The sequence below is a fragment of the Mastigoproctus giganteus genome, chromosome 12, assembly GCF_048544385.1.
Source record: "Mastigoproctus giganteus isolate SK-2022 chromosome 12, ASM4854438v1, whole genome shotgun sequence".
Taxonomy (NCBI): Eukaryota; Metazoa; Arthropoda; class Arachnida; order Uropygi; family Thelyphonidae; genus Mastigoproctus; species Mastigoproctus giganteus.
The window spans coordinates 134310269-134336280 of record NC_143586.1 but is presented as its reverse complement, the minus strand read 5'-3'; the positions used below and the strand labels follow the sequence as shown (position 1 = coordinate 134336280).

The 26012-nt window shown below is 40.1% G+C and overlaps 1 protein-coding gene across 4 annotated transcripts in view; it reads right to left on the bottom strand.

Moving 5' to 3' along the window:
- Positions 1–26012, bottom strand: part of LOC150077442 (sodium/potassium-transporting ATPase subunit beta-like) — a 165420-nt gene that overhangs the window by 31003 nt on the left and 108405 nt on the right. For 3 of the 4 annotated variants that reach the window (XM_090386659.1, XM_090386657.1, XM_090386658.1), the window contains exon 2: positions 3337–3499. The exons of the other annotated variant lie outside the window; for it this stretch is intronic. The gene's annotated coding sequence lies outside the window, so the exon portion shown is untranslated. The remainder of the gene's footprint in view (positions 1–3336; positions 3500–26012) is intronic. 4 annotated transcript variants of the gene reach the window in all.

Here is a 26012-nt window from a genome sequence, read left to right as displayed (position 1 = left end):
CCCTTTATGCTAAACAATATCAAATCAACTATCAACTAATCTGAAACATTCCTTAGAGTCCTTTCCTTCAATTCAAGCTTAAAACTATTATCTGGTACTTACATAACATCTTAGGGTATCACGCTTTACACAACCTTTTTCTCACTCAGGAGCGGCCATCATCATCAATATAGGGCATCATCAGACTCCTACTGGAATTAGTCATCAGCTAAGGAACTGCTGCACATCTACAGGAATTCTCCTTCGTTCAGGAACTCACTTTTTTCTCCATAAATGGGTTGCTCTGGCCCGCTTTGGGCGTCTGATCAACTCGACGATGCTGGGGTGCATAATAAACTTATCAAGACTCTTCCTTATCTTTCTATACCGAGACTTTTCGATCCTTATCACTCAGCTCCAGCATATGTGTTTCCATTGGGCATCTCCTTCCCATTTCTACGTTTCGGCCGACCTCTCCCAGAACTTATCTAACGAATTGTCTTTGCGACAAACTGCTTCAATTTCCACTACCACATTCCAGCGATTCTCCCGGCACTTCTCGGGACTTTTTTCCAGCCGCACATCACTCAGGCCCACCCACAGGAACTCTCAAAAACTTCGAAAACTGGCACTCTGTTACTCTTCCCTTGTTCCGTCTCCTTTTTGCTTCAGCCACCCCTTCTATTCTGATCCAATCGCAGTTCGTTCTTCATCATCTCTATATTCTCATTCGCTCTCTCCCACTTATTCCGTTTTCCTGGCCCTTCCCTTTCCTGGGGAAACATCCGAGTTCTCGAAATTTCTAGAAGCTTCGATAAACTTCCGGAAGTCTAGAAATTTCTAGATATTTCTTTGTGATCATTCCGATTCACTTACCGCTATTAGTCCACTCTGTTTTTTTCTCTACCGCTCCTTGAAATCAAGGCGCCTCCGTAGCCAGGTGGGAAGGAGCAGCAGTGCGTAGCACACGCTTCTTGATTAGACCGGGGTTCGAGCCCGTCACCACCAAATACGGAGGATGCGGAAAGGTTAAGGAATGACCACCGCATATCCTGGAGCAATATGGCCTTAGTTGCTAATGCTCCTAAAAACCAAACAACAACAACAACCTTGAAATCAGTAAGTGCTCAAGGAGTCGGTTAGTTTTATCTAGCGGCTAGCCATTACCACAGGTGTATGCCGCATCCAGGGTTCCCTCCACCCTTTTAGTCTTTAAAATTCTTCCTCTCCACCAGGGGTAGTCGGTTCCCTTGTTCTTTTCTTCCAAAGAGCTGCTCACTTTCTGTTTATAGCTACTTGAACTGGCCTTACGGTGCTCCCATTGTACTTTTGTGCCCTGTCCAGCTACCCCCCGTTGTTACGCTAATCCTCCCCTACTTAACTGTACGTACAGAGCGATCGCAATCTAAGCTGAAAATCATCCTATGTAAATAATATTATTTAATATATACATATATTTTCTTGTTATGTTATAATATTTATAACATAACATTCCTTAGGATAAGTGTAAGAATTTGGTTCTTACAGATTACTCCCACTCTCATTATATCTTTGCTTCCAACTATCTCACGCCATACAGATTCTACACCATCATGCGAAACGTCTGAATCCGAGAAAGCTTTCGTCGCGCTCAGGCTGCTTTTGATAAGAAGCGTGATCCCCCTACCCGTCCTAAATCTCATCATTCCCTATTAGGTCAGCGTTACTTGTCCTAACGAGCAGTCCGAATTCACTCATTTTATTGACGACACTTCTGGCATTACTGTATAAACAAGCGGGCTTAGTGTTATTTAAGCCCGCTTCCCCTGGCATTAGCTACCCGCTCCTGCCCTCAGAACATCTTGCCAATATGTTCTGTTGCGGTAACAAACAAGAACTCTTGAGGTATGTGCAAGCGTTACTTTGACCAATATTATCAGATAAACGCATAGCTGTATTACCCTTGTCCCCCTGAACCTTTTTAGGTATCAATAATACTGGCAAAAACTCTTGCACCACCTTTGTTTAAACGTATCTCGTCTCTACAAGTTCGAGCCAAGCTGATAGAAATCCCCCCCCCCCCCCAAAGCCTTGCAGAGTCCTTCAAATCTTGAATTAATCCACAAGGCTTTCAGCCTATAATCCCTCCTAGCGTGCCTGGGCAGAATTGCAGACACATTGACATTCTGACCTAACTCCCAGCATTTCTTCAGCATGATCCTATATTTGTCTAACAAATCGTCAGATCGTGCGTGCTTAATGTCATTAGGCCCCACATGAATAATAATGTTCTCTTTTCCCCCCTTAAAATCTGAAGTCTGTTGGTGACATCATTAATAGTTGCTCCCGGCAGACATACCCTGGTTCTTTCCCTAGAAGGTAGCCTCCTAATAGAACTGTCTTTTTGGACCCGAGTAGTTTGCACTTGGTTATTCTGTTCTTGGGCCGGAATCGATTTTGACTTACCATCCACATGATGATATGCAATGTTTTATAGTTAATATTATTCCATTGGCAAAATGAATTGACAAGATTTAATACTGCAAGATGCATTTAAAGACTCTCAGGTTTCAATTGAAACCTTAACCAGATGTTTCTGTGATTGATTCCGCATCGATGATCGAATTTATATGTGATAAATTGAAACAAAATAGCAGCATTATGAACCAAGTATACACTGTTGTTCAAAGAATATGCATCACCTAGGAATTTCACATTTCTAACCCTTTTTCGCGACGGTATGTTACATTAATGACTAGCATCAAAAATAGAAATATAAACAAAAGATATTTATTAATAGTTAAGGCAAAGCTAAGTAATTTTACTTTGAGGAACAGCAATCAGCCTAAGCTTCACTCCCTTAAGTCGACTCCTGTGCTGCGCATATTCGAGTGACCTTGATGAGATTACGGCTTGTATTTGGAACCTCACTTCGTTGGATACTCGTCCGATCCGCCCCTGAAAATACGATCAAAATATTCGTTCCGCTTATCGTGAAACGCACACCCCGGAGCCAGAATTGGTTATTATTACGCCTATCTGCAAACCGGACTCACACCTTGCTATCGCTTCGACTGCAGAAGCTGAGTGAACCATTAATCACAATTACCTAATGACGACAAATCCATATCCTGCTGTGCATCCCCGCCAGCTATTAGATAAACACGTCCTTGTGATGACTGCTACATTAATAAACATGTTTGCTCAAAGTTCACAGCCGTCCGATGCAGGGTAAACAGCCATGACGAGGATGCCGTTATTGAAAAGCTCCAAGTATTGACACTCAAGAATGTGCCCGCGCTATATATATGCACACACAAAATTTTATTAAATAAAAACAGCTTAAAATTTTAATTTTAATATCCAGATTCAACTTACCACGTAGGATTTTATTAAAAAGCGCTTCGCATAAACAATACAGTGCGAACACAATATTTTCTCATCAAGTAGGATATTGTCTGATGTTTCACGATTATTTTGCTGCACTGCTTAAAGTCCATGCTTACCATACACAAGGGACGCGGAATTTCCAGAGAATATCCTGTAAGAAAATCACAAAATGAATAAACTACTTATATTCAAGAATTCTTCATTATTAAATAAATTATCTAATTTGTTATTATAGAAAAATAGCGAGGAAATTCAAGTGGACTTCGACTTCAGCTGTAGTAATAAGAAATTAATTTCATTTTTATAAACTACGATCGTTGAAATAATCCAATTAATCATATTTTAGAACCAAATGGTAAAAAAAAATTTTTTTATGATTCTGTTGAAAAGTCCTGGCTAAAATGATTTCAGCTTCGATCAGAACGAATCTGACCCACACACTGATAGACAGAAGTTTAAGTATAGTCGAATTTGCACATTTGTAAATAGTTTTTGTGGGAAACCACGGGAACCCGCATACCAATAACACACACACTATTTGTAAATAGAACTGAAAGCCGACCGGGCTAGCCGAGTGGGTAAAGTACCTGCCTGGCAACCCAAAGGTCGCGGGTTCGATTCCCGCCTCGGGCTTGGATCAAAGTACTGCAAAAACCATGGGAGGTGCAATATGGCCACAGAAGCCGATGCGCCAACAACTACCAAATCAAAAAAAAAAAAAAAAAGAACTGAAATTGTATGGATACGTTGCGAAGAAGTCAACTGGATCTAAGAGTAGCAGATTTCGCTTGCAGTCGAATGGACCCAAGAGTAGCTATATGGATGAGTTCAAATTCCGCCTGCAGTCCAATCGTCGACATATTCTCAGGAGAGAAACCAAGATCCAAATCGCAAAAGGTACACCATGGAAGAAGTGGCGTAATTATCTGCGTAGGCAAATGGATGACTCTGAATACATTAGAAAGCTGAAATCCTTGAAACTTCTGTAGGACACACTTTGGGGGGGGGATTTAGTTATGCCCTTAGCGTACAGCGCAATGAGCGAAGAACCTTCAAAGTGAGCATATATCTGAACAGCCACCGCCGTACACAGGCTGGGATACCATGAGGAGACTAATTTTGTGTCGTCAAACAATACTCAAAACCTTATATAACTGTTCTTCTGGAAGCGGACTTCAATACCACTGGTATATTCGATTCATTATGAGCTTTAGAAACCATTCTGAGCGTTGTCTGGTTGTCATGGCTAATCATACCCCCCCCCCCCCTCCGTTAAGATATCCACCCTCCTTGTTGGATATTTGTTTTCATCTGCGCATTACTATAAGTTAAAAAAATGGATAATATTCAAAAAGACTAGTCACTATTTTCAATTATAATTGAAATAAATGAAAAAACCTTAGTTTTAATGTTTGTTTTTTTTTTCTTAAATTCAGAAAATGCGTCTGATTATCTCAATGTTATTATTTCTTATAGTGAGACAATAATTGGTTCAAGATAATAAGGTGGAAACGGAAAACTCAGTACCGTATGTTCGGCTGAATTAATTTAATTTTTTCAAGTGTAATGTGCAAAAAATGCTCGTACAACTTCTATAAACATCCAAGTCGATTTTTAATTTGATACATTTACCCTATAACAAAATTGGGTGTTGGATCACCCTCTTTTATTGAACTTTTGTAACCAGTTATAGAATAGAGGATTGTACAGTTGTCAAGGTTTCGATTCTTGTTTATTCTTGGTTGGCATCAAGGGAAATATTAACTTAAGAAAATGCCTCTAACTCTTCCATTACCTGTTCAACTCAAAGCGAATAGACAGTGGTGTTGTTGCTTTCTAAACGTAGAATCTTTCAGCAGAAACATAAGTTTGCTTCCATACGCTCACTTTCCTTTATTCTTTCACCTCTGTTGCCAGCTGTTGAACTTTCAGTTCATTCTATACTTGTCGATAGCTACTAATATTCATTGAGAATTTCTTAGAATGAGTTTGCCTTCATTAATACTAAATTAATTTCTGACTCTTTCAATTAACTTAATGTTTCGAACAGTTTCTCTTTCCATTCATCACCATCGCATACAGTAAGCTTGTATTAGCAGCTAATAAAGTTCCTTGCATTATGTATGGAAGTGACTCGCATTGCAGAACTGGAGCCTTGTTTTGTTAGCAGTAATTTTGAGTCGGTAATCCTTCAGGCACGCTAAGCTCATAAGAATGTGAGGGCCTTAGATTTAAAGTTATATAGTTAATATAAAATGTACAGTGGTGAACTTTTCGTTGTTCTTTGTTCTCTCTTATTATATACACTGTCCCATCAAAATATTATGACCGCCCTTTGTTTTAGCAGTCGACCGTTACTCCCCGCCAGTTGGCACTCATGTTGCCAAAGAACCGGTAAATGCGATACTGCACGTTCGTGGTATGCAGTCCATACGAAATACTTGATCGATATGGGCAAGGGATATGATCCGACGGATTTCGAAAAAGGAATAATTGTCAGTTACGGATTAAAAGGTGGCAGAATTATGAATTCTGTGAATATTTTGGGCTGTTTTCGGATTGCTGTGGTTTAAGTGTTCCAGGATTGGACGGGCAGTGGACAGAGCCTCATCGATGGTCATGGTGGAATGGCTGATCATGGACTTTAGCCACGATCCAATGAATCGTACTTCTCCTCCGTATGGGCCCACAGAGTACGCTCCCGATAAATGCCAAAGCTTCCTTCTTCCTGTCATGCTGCGTAGATAGGAAGAAGGAAGGTAAGACGACACACAGCGGAGAGGAATCACTCCGATGTCCTGATCCAATTGAAATAGGCAGGTATGTAGGACGTTTTCCTGAGATCTCTTGCAGCCCTTATGTCCCTAGACGGCACTCTCTAGCAAGAGGTTGGAATCACAGACTGGAATTTCAAAAGTAACATGTCTAAGTGATTTAACTCATGAGACAAATATAGTTAAGACACAACAAATAAGGGGAGTCTGATTTGGAATAAAATATTTTATGTATAAACAGAACCTGGGATAGTAAACTAAGGTACAAATTGTCAATATAATGGTAGGGTAGAGTGAAGTAGATGAGTAAATTTTGTCTGCCGACCGGGCTAGCCGAGTGGGTAAAGTACCTGCCCGGCAACCCAAAGGTCGCAGGTTCGATTCCCGCCTCGGGCTTGGATCAAAGTACTGCAAAAACCTTGGGAGGTGCAATATGGCCACAGAAGCCAATGCGCCAACAACTACCAAATCAAAAAAAAAAAGAAAAAAAAAAAGTAAATTTTGTAACTTGGTTATTATAAAAAATTAACTTAGGAAGACCAGAATGTAAGATGGCCAGTTGTTTGTAAAGACTAAGAGGCAGAACTGTAAAAGAGAAAATACATTGACAGAACGCGGGCTGTAGACGTGACCCGAAGGATCATGTAAATAATTTAAGGCATATGCCAACCAACAAGGAACTCAACGTACTTATGGCGTTGACATCAACCCATTGTAATAATTATTCGAATGCATTAAAGAATTCTGCCTAAATTTGGGGTCTAATCGACAGCTTGAATGTATCACGGTTCCACGTGACCCATGAATGTGGACATTGTCGTACGTGAAGCACAAATGACGTTAAAGAGTTGATAGTCGTCATCAAAGAGCTGGACCGTGCAGTGACGTTATTTATAAAACAGTTTGAACCCAAAGGGGAGTACCCCACGAGTTAATTAAGAATGGAGCGAATTTTAAGCCATTGGCGATAGATAGAAAATGCGAGGTGATCAGGATTGACTTTGTTGACTTTGCCAAAAGCTTGAGATAAATCTGTTATATAAGCGACACCAGATGACCATATCTTTCTGCGCAGTTAATGCAAATTGAGTGCCACTTTGAAAGCCAACATTTTCAATAAAGTTCTACAGTATTAAGTTTTCATTTCATTATAACAAATTCAATTAAATTCTGTCGTGTTCTGCTGAGGCTTAGGAAGTGTAAAGGAATGAAGTGCAGCTGTCACTTAACTAGTAATAGATAAACTTTGCTTGTTTGAAGACGCTTATCTATTCGACAGATAATGTTCAGTTAATAAAACCTTGTCTTACAATCAAGTAAGCATTTTCGAACACGAAGTTTTATAGTAATTTAAGTAGCAGCTGTCACATTTGCATTTCTTTTACGCAGACACCATAAGAAAGCTTTACTTGGAATTCCCAGGAATAGATACGTGACAGACGGCTGGTCAAATGAAACAGAATTGAAATGAGACCAGCCCATTTTGTATTTGCTAGTAATGCTTCGAATTAGGGATGAATTAAAAACTACTTCCACCATTTGAGTAAAAATTCAACAACTGAAGATAAAAATTTTATTATGGAAATTTCAAGAATGCAGAAACGTGAAGCCTGTATTACCCACTGAGAATAATAATGATCAGTTGTTATTACTTCAATGAAAAACCCTAGTGTCAGCGTTCTGAATAAACATAAGTACACATTAGTAAACCAGGCCTCCTTAGCCGAGTGGTTAGTGGTACACCCTCTTTGAGTAGACAGGAGTTCAAGCCCCTGACTGCTAATAGGTCGATATGCCAACCCGCACTGGACCAGCGTATCAGATTATGGTCGATTTCCCTCAACAGGAATCTTTGAGGAGACATCCCTCTTGCAGTGGATTGATAATGGCTGCAGTTTAAGTACACAAATATAGAACGATCCTCAACTTTTACAAGTTATGAATAATAAAATAGATTTTGAACATTTTGGGAGATTGAGAAATCTAATTTGAAAATTATGCACGGTAAATAACGCACACATACACATTGATGACCATGTCTCTGATGTTTTCAAAACATATTCTTTGGTGGACTCAGTTCAGAAGATCACGAAGGCTACAATTCTTTTTGACTACCGCGATCTCAAAATATTAAGGCAATCCCATATGTGGCTGTTGCACTGCGCATCCAGTTGATTTTAAAAAAATCTAAAGAAAGTAGATTGAAAATATAGCGCGCTTTTAAAGAAATTGAATCTCATCACATGGGTTCAAATCTCGTCGGAGACTAGAAAAATTCTTAAAAGCTTCTTCAATCGAAGTTGTAGAAAGTCAATCAAAGATGGAGCAAATAGGATTTGATATCTTATTTAGAAAAAAAAATGATTTAAATCACAAAGGGAATTTTATTTTAACATTCAAGAAGTTGAGTTTGGAACCAAGTCAAACTTCGCTCAAAAATCTGAGTAAGAATTACTGTACCAAGGATCGGCCAACGTCTTTTCAAAATCAATATTCGGCGCTTTAATAACTTTGATTGTCTTGACAAGGAATTCGGAACTAATCTTGTCAGTCAAGTCGAGTTTGAATAGAAGGTAATGATTTCGGTTATCACGCTTTATCGCATATACTGTATATGATGAGTGGAAAAATGCCAGCACCCTCTTTTCTTTTGGGTAGTACAAGGATGAAGATGTTATTTGCAATATATTATACATTTCAAAGCCATTCTTGAATTCAATATATTAGATATTGCCCTCGAGTTTTCCATCTACAAAAAATAAATCATGTCACTCAAAAAAGTCAGAACCACAATACAGTTTAATGTATTAATTTTAATAAGAAATTCGGTAAATTGATGCTTTTGCTCAAAATGACTAGCTGTTATTATAAATGGTTATTACAAGCACAATGATAAAAAAAGTTTCATGTGTATTTTTGTTATTGCCGGTATATGATAATCAAACGTAGACACAGGAATCTTCATATCTATTCCTTGATTCTTTTTGAAAAAAAAAAAAAAAAATAGAACAAAGGGATATCACAGGGAAAAGCAATTTACTGATTAAATAAACTAACCACTAAATGTTAAACCGGAACCGTATTTTTGGCTTTTATAATCAGCCTCTATGGCATTGTGTGATATCTATCATCCACTTGAAAAAACCAATATTACAGAAAAGACTATCTAGGTTTACTGCCGCAGTACTTCATGATTGGAGTAAAGAACAGACCAAGAGATAGTTAATGCTCCTATTGAGCCAATTAATGATACATTTTTTTGAAATAGGACTTTGGAGGCGGGGGGAGTACGTGATGAATACATGCCTGATAACCTGCATAACTCTTTCCAGTTCCTGTTTGAGACTAGTCGAAAATATTTTCCTCCTTTGTGGTTTTAATATAGTCTTCATATCAAGTTCTTTATGACTTGTTTATCCTAGTTCTTTGGATTGCAATAATAATATCATTCCGGGAGGTCTCTTTTGTGAAGATTGTGTGGACAGACATTTGTTAGTTAAATAGGAGTCTGATCTGCTCGAGATAAATTGCTAAATATTTCATTGATATTTCAGCTTCTTTAATATTAATTATATTTCGACGCCACCAAAGTTAATGTGTCTTATGCCTTCACGAATCGGATATTTCAGATCATTAGCTGGATGCAATATTTGATAATAATACTCCGGTAGCATCTGAGAACAATGGTTTTGGTGAATCCATCGTCCAGGTAGCTTTTCATTTAGGAGACTGGAAGTCCATCTTGTTGACAAAATCACGTTCAGGCTTAAAGTGTTCTCCACATTTTCAAGCTCTAAAGTTAGAAAATTCTTGTTGAATTCTTTCCTAGCGAATAAAATTTGGACAGTACTCCTTCATTTAAGACCCTGCACAAACCATTTGCTTCAGGATGGCGCGCATGCTGAACGTGTGAGAATTGCTAGTGCCATATATTGATATTATATCAAGATCCATAGAAAGTAGCCTCCTCACAAGATTTAACACTCCACAGAAGGTTTTTGTTTCGAAATCCAATCTATGAAAGTTAAAAAAAAAAAGCTAATTTACATAGCTTCTTCGTCCTCTGGGTGGTTATCACAATGGCTACAACCGATATTCTTCCACGCCGTATACAAAAAGGACCACGTTCAAATCTATTAGGACAGGAGGCACATTTTTTGAACTTTTTTTACACCTTCGTCTTTTTCTTTGCTTTCCAGAAACCTGAGATTATCATCCTTTCAAACCAATCAAAGTACTAGACAAAACACACGTTACCGAAGCCTTAGCTGCTTTGGGGTTTATTCTAAAACAAATCCACCTTTATAATCTTTCATAGCGAATGGCAGTTGCATGTAATATCTCATTTCGTAATGATTTCTAGACATGGGTTGCAATATGACTGACTTGTTACTAGATCTGATCATTGATTTATGTGCATAAATGAGACAAATACACGAAAGAGAGAAGCAGGAGAAGTCATCCAGTGCATGAAAGGGGAGAGAAACCGACCCAGTCGTTTGGTCTTTATGCCCCTGAGTAAGCCGAACGAACTATTTGTTATCCTCAAAGAATTGATAAACAAGAAACCCTCTACAAACTGGAATTTTGGGAGGGAGAAAATGCAAAAAAAAGTATGCTTCTTTGAATTATTTGGCCATGTTAATACCAACTCTCCATTCCGTGAAAAATTGTTTTATTTATTTATTTTTTGCATGGTTTGTGTAGGGAGCGCCCTCATGCAATGACTTGATTTAATAACCTATGAACCATGCAATCCAAGATCGACTAATTCGGGCATGTTGTGATAAAACTGGTAAAAGTTCCTTTTGTCTAGATGGGATTCCAACCCAGACGCTGGCCGGGTGGGTAAAGTGCCTGCCTGGCAACCCAAAGGTCGCGGGTTCGAATCCCGCCTCGGGCTTGGATCAGAGTACTGCAAAAACCTTGGGAGGTGCATTATGGCCACAGAAGCCGATGCGCCAACAACAAACCAACCCAGACTTCATTGTGCTAATCGAGAGGGCAGGTTTTACTTGTACGCACTCAGATTCCGAATTCTAGTTGAATAACAAACTGGGAGAAGTTTGTTACTAAAGTTCCTGAAACTCCTCTGCCTACACCAGAAAATACTTAAATTTCCGCATACCTGGTTGTAAAAGTATTGTTTTAGGAATTTTCTTTAACATGATCCAACAAATATTGCTCAAATCACATATGGTTATTTTACTGCGTGTACTTAACAACTAAGCTTAATTCGGTTCGCCCTACATTGCACAACATGCCACATCAGCGAATTTAAATTGCTTGCAAGACTTTCCACAGGTGTTCAATGGGGGTCAAGCCTTTACTGTATTCCTCGAACCACTTATGGGTAGTGCGAGACCAATAACATGCAGCATTATCGTCTTCAAAGATTCAGTTTCTGTCCTGGAAAAAACGCAACATGGCAATGTGCACATGGTCTCCTAAGAGCTGATGGTAGACCTCACCAATGAAACGTTGGTCCATGCTGCTTGTTGCAACAGATATTTGGACTCATCCAACTAGCACACTCGTTGTTGACACCACAGAATTCGCCATAACTGCTTCTTTATCACATTGACTTGCACATTCATTTATTTATTATACGCAAGATTTATTTTGTACATGTGTGTCTATTTTATTGTATCGGGATGGCTCCCAGGTATGACCCCATCTTCACCTTGGTAACTTGTGTTTTTGTAGAAACTACATAACCGGCTTGAAGATTATTTAGAATAAAAGTGTAAGCTGGGCCCTTGTTTACTTTCACACTGTATGTGGATACTGCGAGCTAGCGGCATAGTCTATTACGAATGGGGGTAGTCATAATTCAGTGATCACCCAGTGTACATAGCTACCTCACGTTTTCCTTGAAATTGAATATTTTATCATTTCCAATCAGTTATCCTCCTTCCCTTTTATAACTTTTCAATATGCATAGTTTCTGAAAAATTTAGTACAATCTGTTGTTGGAATCCAGCAGTGAAACCTTCCATTATAATTTGTTTCGAAACTGTACAAACGTACTAAGAACAAAGATAAAAAGGAATAGAACTGGATTAAAATCGATTCCCTACATGTCTGTAAACAATAGAGGACTGTTGTAGCCATCAACAAACTCTTCTGACACATATCGATCAATGAAACTGTGTGATTATCCGGTCAAATAAGTGAAAGGAAATGGAACATTATAAAGGAAAAATGCTGTTCAGAAAAATCCATTTAAAACGTGAAGTAATGGAAATCATTTTGCAATGAAGAAAGCTGACCGAAGCAAAATACCCTCCTTGACCTACATTAACCGACATTGAGAGAACGAAGAGGAAGATCAATGAAAAGCATCTCAAGCATAAATAAAATACTCTTGACTTTTTTTACAAGCATTACTTACCCTAACCTTGAGACTGCACAACAACCACATAAAACGGTCGTTCATTTAGACAGCAGAGATGAGTTAACTAAGAAAACCAAATTAATCTTCAAACTACGAAGAGTGGCGATTGGTCCCACTGACTTTACATAGCAATTTAATTGACAGGAGCAGGAAGTGTCGTACCACTACAATTCGCCTACGGGTGAATGAAATCATAACCAATAATAGAAACAGGACACGATATCAGAATCACATCAACCTCTCATCCCGTGACGCCTGAGGGGTCAAGGATGTAATGGCGGTCCCAAGGCCAAGAATGCAGATTGCCGGAGAAGATGGTGAGCAGAAAATGTAGGTTGCGCGGAACTTATTTAGTTCCAGCGAAAGAGGACGTGTGTCTTTCTGAATTCTCAATTCTCTAGCTTCTTGCGGAGCCGTTTGGCCAAAGTAAACCCTGGAGAAATGGCTTTCCGCCTTGGTTCTAGCCTCTTGCTCCGGTAATTGAAGCATTAGATTTCTGCCAGAGTACAGACCTCCGTAAATTGTCCCTGCGCCCTGCGCTACCTTTATGCTGCGTAGCTGTAGGGGTCGCAGAATATGGCCTTTAATTCGCCAGAAAACTGCGTCCAATCATAGTTATAGAGACTGGTGTAAATTTTTAAGATACTTCAGTCTATCTTTAAAGCGATACAAAGCCTAGACGAAAGAGGTCATTGCAGGTTCATAACTACGCTTAACGACTATGAGAAATATACATAATGGTTTCATTCAAGCCATTCCCCTACCCCGTTTCCTCTAGGTGACATCCATTATTCTCCGAGAAAGGGAGGGGGAAAAAAAGTAAATATCCCAGAAATTTCATTGAAACGACTTTCATAGCATCCGGTAGAAAGAAGACGTGAGGTCAATCAAAAGCGACACTTCCCTTCTCTTATTTTACATCATAAAAATTTTGAGATTCCAATTTGCATCTCTTTATACGACGATGTCCTTAAGAACAAACTTTTTATTATGTTGCTTTTCAGATAGTTAAATCCCTAAGGGGTTTGCATTGTCCTTATATAATCTTTAATCCTTTTCTTCACCAGTTTTACGATCTAGTTGAGCGTCTGCAGTTGCGTCTCTCCCCGAAGCCTTCATTCATTAAAAGAATGGTAGTTACTACAGCAACCTATTTACCTTTTCCCCTCGGTACAGTGGGATTAGATTAGCTAATGCGTTGCAGATTATATTGGCTGTTATAACCTTAAGAGAGAAGCGCCGTTAATTTCCTGTGGAATGGTTTGGTTTTATGCGAAATATTATTTCAATTTGTTGAAGTTGAGGCCCGAGGTAGCAGAGGAGTGGTCCGTGATTCAACCTCTAAATTTAATTAACCCTTTCCTGACGAATTAGTAAGAGAATTATGACATTGTGGTTTGATTGAATACTAGTTTTGCAATAAACTTGGACGTCTGTCAGCATGAGTCTCTTGTTGTGTTCAACATCCAGTTGTACTGAACTCATTTTTGATAACGTTGGAGTGACTGTAACTTTGTTTTTATACGCTTCCGGTGTCTAAGTGGGAGATGTTTTAGCTAATGATGGTGGTACAAAATTGCTTCGTTAAGATTTACTTTCATTCTAGCTCAGCGATAGCCAATTTATGTATGCTTAGGGACTGCTTTTTTTTCTTATTATTATGGTGGTCTTGAGCTAGACCTTAAAATGAACTAGCAGCCCATAAAAATAAAATATTCAAATATAACGTACATGCGATTTACTTAATATTTCATGACTTCAACCTGGTTATGAACAAAATTAAGTAGCTTCCTAAATTCAATAAGTAATATGAAATTTTGAGATCCAGTTTTCACATAGATCAGTGCAATGGAGTTTCCAATCTTAGAAGATATTAGGGTTTCATCTTTCAGTGCCTATTTCAAATTAACGGACCATAATGTGAAATATTTTCGCGAGCTTGATAGAACTGCTTCAGGTGAGAAATCTGGCCCTCCATCACCCAGTGAACCTCGAAACATGCGCCCACGGCCTTCTGTACCTTTCAAGAATATTTACATCTATAATATACCGAGGGGGGGGGATGATTTGTTAAGTTGGCCTGAGAATCGATAGCGTGTATTTAACAATCAAGTAAAATAGGGCGCAATTTTTATGGGCTTTTAGTTCCATTCAGAAAGATGAATTAATAATGTAAATAAACAACTTAGGGTATATTTTAAGCATGAATTTAAGAAGCAAGTTAATACCGCTAAAGAAATCTTCATAAAGAGAAGAATAAATGTAATTAACTTCCAGTAGACAATGCAGGTAAAGTTTTTCATTTTATCTCTAAAAACATGAGCACAATTCTTAAACTTTTATATAATCGCTGTGTTTTCTTTAAGATCCAATTAACGCAGGTTGCGAGTACTTTTAGTTTTTATTCCCAGGCTGGATTAACAAGGATATAACTTTCATCAGGTGATTTATGTATCAAAAAAGTAGTATGGCTGGAGTTGTCACATAAAAAATTGCTAAGCTGCTATGATTTATCAATGATTACACTCGTTCAAAGATGTGGGTATTCTTTCGGTTAGAAAAAGTAATTAGATTATTTGAAATTAAGGTCGAGGGATTAAGTAAAACAAAAATTCGTAATTATAAACCTTATCTATTTATTTTCAATGTATGGCGTGAAATAGACTGCCCGCCACCCGCCTTATGATGGTGGCGCGGTGCCCCACTAACCCCCTTCCCTCAAGAGTAAAGTCCGCAGCGAAAACGCTGCGAAGTTTAGTCTACGCGCGTCCCTAGCCCTATCAAATTTTCGTGTACCCCTCGTCGCGAAGGGCGATTTGTCTGTTGTGAGGGGAAAACCGGAGTCAATCCCGGTGAAAAACCTCACGACCACGGTTTGAGATCGCCGAACTCAATGCTGAATGCCCCTGGGAAAATTCCCAACAGGGTAGCAGCTGGAATCGAACCTCGATCAGCTATTCAGCAAGCCGGCAACGTTGCTACAAGGCCACCGTGGCCCCGTATGCTCTCGATTTAATTTCAGTATTTCACATTGCATTTTCCCAAATACTCATGCTACTATTGGTTATATCATTGATGTTGTGTATGAACCGACCTCTAGGGATCATAAAACTTGACCAAAAGAGATTAATTATTGGATGGATATTGTCTTCTCTTTTGACCGCTGATCGCGAAGATTTTCAAGTGAGAGGTTTGGCAGCTAACTCTCCGCGCTGTTACTGCAGGTTTTGGATGTCGGTTACACTTTACTGGGTTAAAATTAATGATGTCCAATAGTTTCCTCTTCCATTCTCGCCTATCGATTGGTTATGATGAGGTATTGCAGAGACACAAACGTCGATAATTAAGCAATGGGCTATGCAAAACTTGTATGGAGGTCTTTCGATAACCGAGTCCAGTTTAAGATTTGTCGTGAAAATGAACCCTAAAGTTTTTGAGCAGTGATTGCACATTTATACATCAACGCAAAGTCTTTAAGCTTTTACTCACCTCATTGCACGGAAGTTGCTTGCAAAGTGCAGCACATTAGATCATAAGGCAACGCATATTAAATTCTAAGAAAGAGTAGTTAGTCTACTTACCTTCCTAAAAATATAGACGTTTTTACTAAACTCTGTGTTCTCTTCAGAAAGTGAGGAGGTAGAAATTTCCCTCACCTCTGAAGCCTTGCGGCGTCAACCACCAGATGGCCTTGTAGTTTAATTCCTACATTTTACGCCTAGCGTAATTAATGGTTCTATTATCACAAGCATGAAACTTTTATTACGCACCTAACCACTGAATGATAAGTATCTGAGTTCAATGTTGATAATTAAACTAAATTGTCCACTATTTTTGCTAGGTAATTGACATAGATCTGAAATTTTTCTTTCGTCGGTGTCATGCATAATTCATTTTCCTTTACACGGTACAGATCTTCCCATTTCATATTCTGTAGGGTCTCTCACTTGTTCCATGATCTCACGTCGATCTGAGCCATCAGTCTTGTAAAATATGTGGACAGCTTTCCTGTTTGGGTATGCTTCAAGACTTCTGTTTCTCATCACGGCGTTTTCCTTATGTATGCGTCTGTTGGGAATAAGGACATCCCAAGAAAGCTAATTTCTTTCCGTATTTACATTCTTATTAACAGTAATATGCTTCCAGGCTTCGCCAGTATTCTTAACAGAAGAATGCGTAAGATTACACAGAGGGTTGGAATGATTCGAGAAACATGAATGCACTGAATAGAAATAAATGAAGAAAATGGTGAAGATAGTTTGAAAAGTTCATATCTTTACCACTAAGCAGCAGTTCTGTTGCGGCGTCAATTACCAGTCCGATTGGTTGAAGAGCTGTTACAGGTGGGTACTGCTCCCATGTCATTATATTTCACCTTGTTGGATACAGGTATTTTCTTTTACTTCACATAACTTACCATCTTATTATTTCGACCAAAAATGCATATTGTTTTTTTTCAGTAACCTAACTGAATCTGTTATTATATATGGTACGGTTTGGGCGAAGTATGTCCACCTTCACATGAAAATCGCGATTGCTCTTCGGCCAATATGATTGATGACCTTATACTAAAACAGAGGCTCTGCATATATAGTTAATGTTCAATGCTGTTCACCACCAGTTTGGATCATCCACAGTAACACACATCTCAAGTGGTATCTTCCCCATACCAGAAGTGCAAGTTTGGGAGATCCGATACTCAGGAAAGTCAGTATCCAAATAAGGAAAGCGTATTTGTTTGCAAAATCCTTGTGGAGAGTTACATTCACACAGATAATCCCTGGTTGGTTGAAATCGTTGTGAAGAGAAATGCCACCTCGATGACTGTTATCCTTATCATCCAGAATTATGTCGGCACTCTTTTGCCTCTTACCGACGTCCTCATATCTTTACACTGCCAGAGCCATACGTTTTTGTATAAAATAAAAATTTATCATGACTTCTAAGAATCACTGTGTACCAAATTTTATGGTTTTATGTAAACGTTGAAGGGAATTCGACCACAACAATAAAAAGGTATGGTTGGAGTTGTATGGAAAAATACCCAGGTCTTTTTATTTCAATTTATCACCATGGATGCAGCATGAGCAACTGCAAACAAACCTTCATAATTGCATTTAAAAAAAATAATTTAACATCGTTTATGCAAACCATAAAATTTAGTACACTGGCCCTAAGATCTATAATAACAACACACATAATGTTAATGCCTTAGTAATCAAAGTATAATTTTTGGAATGACCATTTTATGTGCAAGTGTGTTAGTAAATTTATATTGATCTTGTATTTCCAGGATGCTTCTGTCTGCGAGACGAAAAGACCACGAAGAAGTCCTTCACCCAGTAAGCAGTTTTGAACTTACTTTGGTTTCGGTTTATAAAACCAAATGATAGGACATTGAATCTAGCTACTTTATTTTAAACGAAAAGTTATGGAACACTACGATAATTTCTCTGATTAATATTGCAAATTGTTTTAAACTAATAATCAGAAAGTTTGAATTTAGGAACAGTAGAAAAAATTAATAATTGTATCGATTTTCTAGAGATAGGAAAAACTTGCGGATATGGGCGTTGGCCATTTTAACAGGTCGAAAAGGGATCACCTTAATTGACAGTGATAAAGCTCTGTTTTATATCATCGTGATGTGTAGAGCAGAAAGGGGAGGAGAAGATAGCGTAGTGTTTTTTCCCCTTAATTCTAAGATAGATAGCCTCGTTTTAACAAGGTTAAAGCTACTGGAACATCGGCACGTAATACTTCTGGTCTTATAGTAAACAAAGAATAAATACAGAATTAGTAGGGCGAGTTTCTTCACGGGAAAAATCTTCCTCTTATCCGGATACGCGAAAACTGTCGGAGATTATCAATCAAACTGGTGTGGGAGGATGAAAAAAAAGCTGTGGTCAACAGTTATCGATCTGAATACCAGTGCTTGCTCAATGGAGGTGACCTCAGCGGCTGTCAATAAACTTTTACAGACAGATACGAGATAGCTTTTCTCTTCCATTAGGGGCTTATTTAGAACAATAAGTGCAGTTGTCATTAGTTGTTTCTGTAATAAAAATAATGATTTCTATCTTCATTAGAAAGACAAAATATCCTTCTTTCAGCTAGAAAGCTTGTGGAAGCGAGTAGTTCAATAAATTTAAGGAAGTGTTAGAGGGGCAGTGCTGTTTAAGCTTGTTCCTCGCCTTAACTGCAAGGAACTATTAACTCACCTGTTATTGGACTACATAATTTGAATTTATAAGGAAGCCATGTCAAATATGTTGAAGACATTCGCCGTCATAGAAGAAGGTAGGAAATGAGTGTTGAGGAGAGAAAAATCAACCTATGAGAGAGGTACTGTGATTGTTTGGGCATAGAAACAAAATCCTTGTATCCAGTGAGCTTCTTTTTAAATGACGATATTTTCACATTCCGGCTCTGAGGAGACAAATTCTTCAACCTTGTGTTAGTTGCAAGCCACTCTTTCATTAGAATGGATTTCAAAACCATGAGAAATAATTATACGAGAAGGCGCCGACTTACTGTAATAATATAACTTGCGTTTTTCGTCCAGTAAACCGACGTCAAAGCAACTAAGATTGCGACATTTTGTAATATGAGCACAATATTAACTAAACTTTGTATTACATCTTTCAACTGATCAAGGAGAGTGGAGTGGATTTTGGACGTCATACAGGGGGAAAAAAATCAGTTGACACCTATTGTCGCCGAATAACAAACTTCGTGAAGTCATCTAAACAGAGATGACTTTGGTTTTGTAAAGAGTTACTCATAAGATGGAGCTAGGAAATAATTTGGACTTCAGCGAAATATTGTCAAATACACTGTGTTCCCACTTTATTAGGTACACCTACCTAGTAGCGGATTGAACAAGGTGAGGCCTGCAGCACTTTCCAGCTCATCCCAAAGATGTTCAATAGGATTGAGCGGGCCACTGCAGCAAAGAAAAGCCATTGTCATGTTCCCGGAACCATTCCATAGTGATTTGGGCTTTGTGCATCGGCGCATTATCCTGCTGGAAGTAACCATCTGACTGAGGATAAACTGTCAACATGAACCTATGGGTATCAATGGACCCAACGTGTGCCGTTGAGAGGATGTTTTTTGTTCGCTGCACCATTCAAACTGTGGTGCATGAAAAGTTCAGAACTGCCGTTTCAGAGATGCTTTGTCCAGCACTTCTTGCACCTACTACCATGCCACGTTCGAAGTCTGTTAGATCTCTCCTTTTCCCTATTCCTGCTACGGTTTTCACGCTTAACTGATACTAGAAAGGTTGTTCTGCTGTATTTATATCCACAACTGTGGTCATGTAACTTGCAACGTTGTGTGCACAGTAGGGGTGTATTTCAGATACTATTCTCTAACAAGTCACGATTAAGAGAAGACTTGTATTTCGGGAAAATCACACGTGTTCTCTAGAAGGAAGGATTAGTTTAAACGTTAAATGAACCATTCTCTTATTAGTTTAGTAAAAGTGTAGTGATTATTGCATTCAGAAGGTTGTAAGGTTTACAGAACTTAAAATATTCGAGCGATTTGTTTTAATCGCTTGGAACATATGTCTAGTTCATTGACGATAGAGGCATCTGTCAATACGGCCAATAAACGTGACACAAGCTGGGATCAAATCTCCTCGAGGTAGGGGAATCCCCTCACACTTACTTCTTTGAAGTGTCGTGTTCAAATTGTCCTTTAAGGCAGCGATAACCAGAACGACTCGACTTAGAAAATACAATATTATTTATTGATGGCGTTAATAAAGATACTACCCGGGAATTATTTTATTTTGAGGATGTAGATAGTTAAATTACTTTATGTGCGTTACAGATCAGGACACTGGTGGATTTTTGATGCTGTAAACAAAAGCCTTCATGCTACCAATGAGGATCGCTGCATTACTCACCTTCCTTTTCGGAAAAATAAATGACATTATGGAATGTGATGCAGAAATATTTGGTACTAATAAATTCGGGCTATACTTTCATTTAGTTAAGGGATTGGGAGGAAAGAATTAGTTGATGTGCAATCAGTTTGAGGTTATTTTCTTACATGGAGTACCTTTAGGAAGATAGGATTCAAACAACTTCATGCACACTAATAATTATACAACAAAATAAAGACACCCCTAATCGTGGTTCAATGAACGCACATTTTATGTATATATATAAAAAAACATAGTTCTGACACAAGGCCTCGGTAGCGTGATGCGTATGGCACTACGCAAGCGTACTGAATAACCTGGGATCAAATCTCAGTTTTTTTGGCTCTGTATAGAGCCACAGGAAATTGGATTATAAAGTTTTTTAACGTCAAATTGAAGGGACATCGTTATTTTAATCGACTATGGATGTAACAGTGATCTTTACAGATTTTTGAATTTATTAGATACTGATTCTTTAAAGCCAGTGAAATCAGTGTTCAATATGAATATTCTTAGTAAAAAAAAAGTTGATTGTATGGAATTTCACTTGCTACTTTTTAGCATAAAGAACAATAAATTTACACTATGCACCTGAATCATGGGTTACGAGTCATCGCCTACGTTTTATTTTTAAATAATTTATATTACACCCCGGCATGTACCATAGATAAAGTCTAAACACAAATCCCCTTTCAACGTTGATTCATCCAAATTAAAATATTTGTGTTGCTAAAATAAATCCAGGAAGGGCGATGGAAAGTGAGAATTAAAAGGTAAACAAGTAATTAAACAGAGACAGCGCTGCTGAGGGCAAGAACAAAGGGATTACGAAGCATCTCTTTTGATTTAAGCCACCGTTAGGAAGTAAACAGGAAATTAATTCGCGTCAGGGTGGCTGATATATTGGCAAGTTGGCCATATTTAGAGAGAAAGTGTGAACATGAAAGGGCCATACTGCCGTGTGAAAAACTTAAGAATTGTTTTAGCAAATAGAAAGGGATTAAACAGCATGGGGAGTAATTTGAGCAAATGTCCATTCTGTAGTCGTAGATTTTTTTCTTTTGGTGGTCATAGTTCACATCTCGTGGTAGCCAGATGAAGGAGGAGTGGGAAACATGTGCAGATAAGTGAGCCAAGAACAGAAAGCCTGAACGCAAGGAAATTGGAAGTAGCGGTCATTCCGGAACGTTAGTCTGTTCCTGTTTTTTTTTATCGAATCCTGGACTCATAATCTAGCTCTGTAAGGAATTGAGTGATAGTCCTTTTAAAAAAGGAACATTCCTGTTGTATTAGGCAAGTTAGTTACTAAGGTTGAGACAATTTGTGATGAAATAATGTAAGGGTGGTACAGGGGTATTATTGTAAGGATAAGTTAACCTATATCATATGAGGAAAAAGAAATTTTATTTATAGAGAATCCTCAAGAGTAAAGAGGGATGATAACTAGAGAGTAAGTAATTTGGCTCACGAAGTAGGCTCTCCGGACGGGAGGCTTACATGTGCGGAATAACCAACCTCCTCGTGGTGTGGGCTGGGCAGACTTGTCTGGCGAATGGTTATACGTTTTGATATTCCCTACGGGGCCAGCACCCCCGCTACAAAGAGAAAGAGGTACCTCGCCTAGGCGGAACCGAGCCCCCGCTGGCATTGGTGAATCCAGTGCAGAACCACGTCCGGACATTGTAGCAGAGCCTTCACCACTAAATCTGGTTTAGGGTTGCACACCAACGGTATCAAATAGTGCAATCGATACCACGAGGGTGAAGGCTCGGTGGAACGATGCGGAACTCGAGCTGAGAGTCTCGAATCCTGCGGCCCCGAACATTAATCAGCTGCTGATGTCATCATATGCCCGGCTGTCCCGTGAGATGCAGAATAGTGGGCAGTCACTCCCTTCTCCACCGGCCCCCAGTGAGTCTCTCCACTAATATACCAAGAATACTGGTGGAGGAGGATGTTTGGGAAAGCAGCCCTGCAGAGGAGACGAAATCTTCTCTCAGGTCGAGTTACCAGACGCCGGGTACAATCATAAAATACTTAAGAATTTAATGGCAGAGGCACTTGATCTGCAGGAGCTGGACAGATCTTCCGTATTAATTTTGTCTTCAAACACAAACTGAATTGGCTAAATCAGGAGGAAGCTGAGAAAGCGTGAATATGCCAGGATTCGAAAAAGATGTGCACACAACATCTTGGATGATGCGGCAGGCCCTCCCCATCACTCCGACAGAGATAAAGGAGGCGTGCCCCGACGGGATTAGCCCACATCTCAGGAGTATTCCTATTAGTGGACAGGCTTTCACCAAGTCCTGAAGATGCTCAGGTTTGACCATCGACCAGGTAGATTACGCAGCAGTCATTGAAGCGCTACGAAGAAAAGGCTTTCCTACCTCCTTCACGAGCTACATTTTCTTCCTGCAAGATAAGTGCAGCACTAACTTTAGAGTCGCAGGCAGAACGCACCTCATTAAGCCCACGAGAGGTGATTCCCCCCCCCCCCCCCTGCTGTTCAATTTGGTGGTGAACTTGCTCAAAAGAGCTCCCCACACTGATCGGTTTCTCTATGCAGGATTAATGCGATGACTTGATTCTTATAGGGTCCACCAAAGGTGGCCTTCAACTTCTTCAAAAAGCGCAGGCTGGCTATTAACCTCTCTAAACCATGGACGATATCCCTCGTCCTGTCCGGCCGCGAGAAGAAAATCAAGGTCCAGGGCGTTAAATTTCTCTTAAGGGAGACTGCACTTCCATCTGTTTCAGTCGACACAGCGTGGAGATATCTAGGGGTGGATTTTACACCCGGAGGCAGAACCCTATGGACTAGACTCAGGAAAGCTCCCCTGAAAAGACAACAGCGACTGTTTATTTTGAGGGTATACGTCTTGCCAAGACTATATCATAAGTTAATGCTGGGGCGGGTTTACTTAACAAACTTGACGTTCAAGTCAGGAGGGCCATCCGCACAAGGATGTGCCTACAGGTTACTTTCACGCTGACGTGGAGGACGGAAGGCTTGGTATCCCGTCCATGAGATGGACTATTCCTATATTCAGAAGAAATCGGCTTACAGGACTTGAAGCTTCTTCATCCTGTAACATACGCAAGTTAGCCGAATATAGTCTTGTTAAGAAGGAACTTAGGTCTTACGACTCATTGATCAAAGACCGTAATCAAGCGTAGATGGCGGAAACTCCTGCAAGGCCTTCCATAACTCCCACGTGGTGAAGTCCCAACACCACTGGGTGAGCGATGGTACTCGACTCCTATCCGGGTATGAGTTCATTGATTTTAACCGAAAGCGTATCAATGCTCTTCCAACCCTGGCAAGGAATGATTCGACTGCCTGTAGGGCGGGTTGCCAGGCGACTGAAACTCTCGCGACACTACGGTGCCATTGTCGATATCCTCTAGAATCGACCGTGCTGAAGGAACCCCACAACTTCCTGGACATATTACTCCCACTACACTAGAACAGCAAAAATTATGTCAAGACAATGATACCTATACTACCACCAATAAGGAAGAACCACTTACCATCACCGAACTTCATACTGCTGCAGCAAAACTGCGCAACAAGAAATCACCGGGTATCGACTTACTGGAGCCTGAAATCGTCAAGAACACCATCGAGACAGTTCCCACCCTCTTTATGAGGGATGCTTTCCACAAGCTTGGAGGACTGCCAAATTGCGCTTAATCCTGAAAAGTCCAAACAAGCAACAGGACCTTCCGGAGTCATACCGACCAATAGCCCTTCTCTCTGTACTAAGTAAACTCTTTGAACACCTCCTCAAAGTTAGAATCGAAACTTGCTACATGGCTGCAGGCCTACAATCACAGAATCAATTTGGCTTTAGGAGGGTCTGCTCCACTCTGGATGCCTTGGAAAACATTACAAGAGCTGCTGAAACAACAAACGATAAATATCTACTTGTAATCGAATCGCAATAGATTTTGCCGGGGCATTTGACACCCTGTGGTGGCCAAGCGTCCTCGGCAGGCTCCGGAAGGCCAACATCCCGGCCAACCTATACCAATGCGTCAAAACATATTTTGACAACAGAATGGTTGTTGTAGAAACTCCATATCATTCTATTTCCAGACAGATCTTCAGAGGCTGCCCACAGGGCTCAATCTTGGGCCCGCTCTTCTGGAACATGGTTCTCGACGGTTTTCTAAATCTAGACCTAGGTCGTGTGGCAACTCAGGCATACGCGGACGACCTGACCCTGGTACTGCGAGAGGACAGCAGAGCCAGGCTAGAAACTTCTGCTACTCGCGCCATTGACACCCTACAGAAGTGGACCGACGAAAACAATCTCCGCATATCCTCAACCAAGACCGTTAAAAGGTAACCTGGACATCAGGAGACCACCACAAATCCGCATCCAAGGAACTAAAACACCTCGGGGTTGTCCTAGAAAATACTCCGCTCTGTTCATGAGGGTCTCCGGAGGAGAACCCTCAAGCTATTCTATAAAGCCGTATTCCTGCCTGCCATAACGTATGCCGCTGGCGTGTGGTACCGGAAGGCTACCACGGCCGTCAACAGAAGAAAACTGGACACCACGCAACGGTATATATTACTTATAATAACAAGAGCCTGCAATACTGTAAGCACACACGCCCTCCAGGCCCTGACAGGGACTCTTCCCCTAGACCTTGAAATAGTCTTCCGCGGCCTAATATATCAACTCTCCAAGGGACGTGAGGCTAACCATCTGAACTTCACTTTGGACCCTGAAACTGACCACAAATTGGAACGCAAACGTCTCCTCACACATCTCAACCAGAGCTGGCAAACCCGCTGGCAGACATCAACCAAAGGTGAAATAACTAAAAAATTTATTCCTGATCTACAACTGGTGTACCCAAACTATCCACCTTGGCTTTCTCCTGGACTACTCGCCACCTACCTGTTGACCGGCCATGGTCCCATAAGAGGAAAACTCCATGGATTCGGATTGAGTGACACCCCCCTATGCCACTGCGGACTACGCGAGACATGGGGGCACTTGATGTACGACGATCTCCGCTGCCGATTTATAACCACCACCCCAATAATGCTAAGAGACCAGGAATATCTGATACTAACTGAAAAAGATACTTATAGTGCTTTCACTCAATATGCGCAAGACCTCTTCACAAGAAGGCGGACTCTCCCGCATCCACCACCACAACTACAACCATGAAATGATATGTGGACCTCCTTCGGACAGGACACATCCTCACGAGTGACTTTCTATTTCAGCTGAATTCCAACCAGCCCAATGAGACCGCAGAGCTTTCTGCATATGCCAGCCATAATGGCAATCGGTGCCGGCGCTCTTGCTGGACCCATCTTTCTTTCCCCCTCCCTCGGCGGTAGGGGAGGAGACAGGAGGTTTTTCCCTCCTGCCTTCTCCCCTACTCGCCAACCCAGATTTCCTCCTGGTGGGGCATGGGCATGCCCCACTGACAACTGAGATGAAGTACCTTGGGGTAATTCTCGACCCCAAGCTCACGTTTTACCCGCATATAGACTACCTTCATCGCAAAGTCAGGAACTACACGGCAA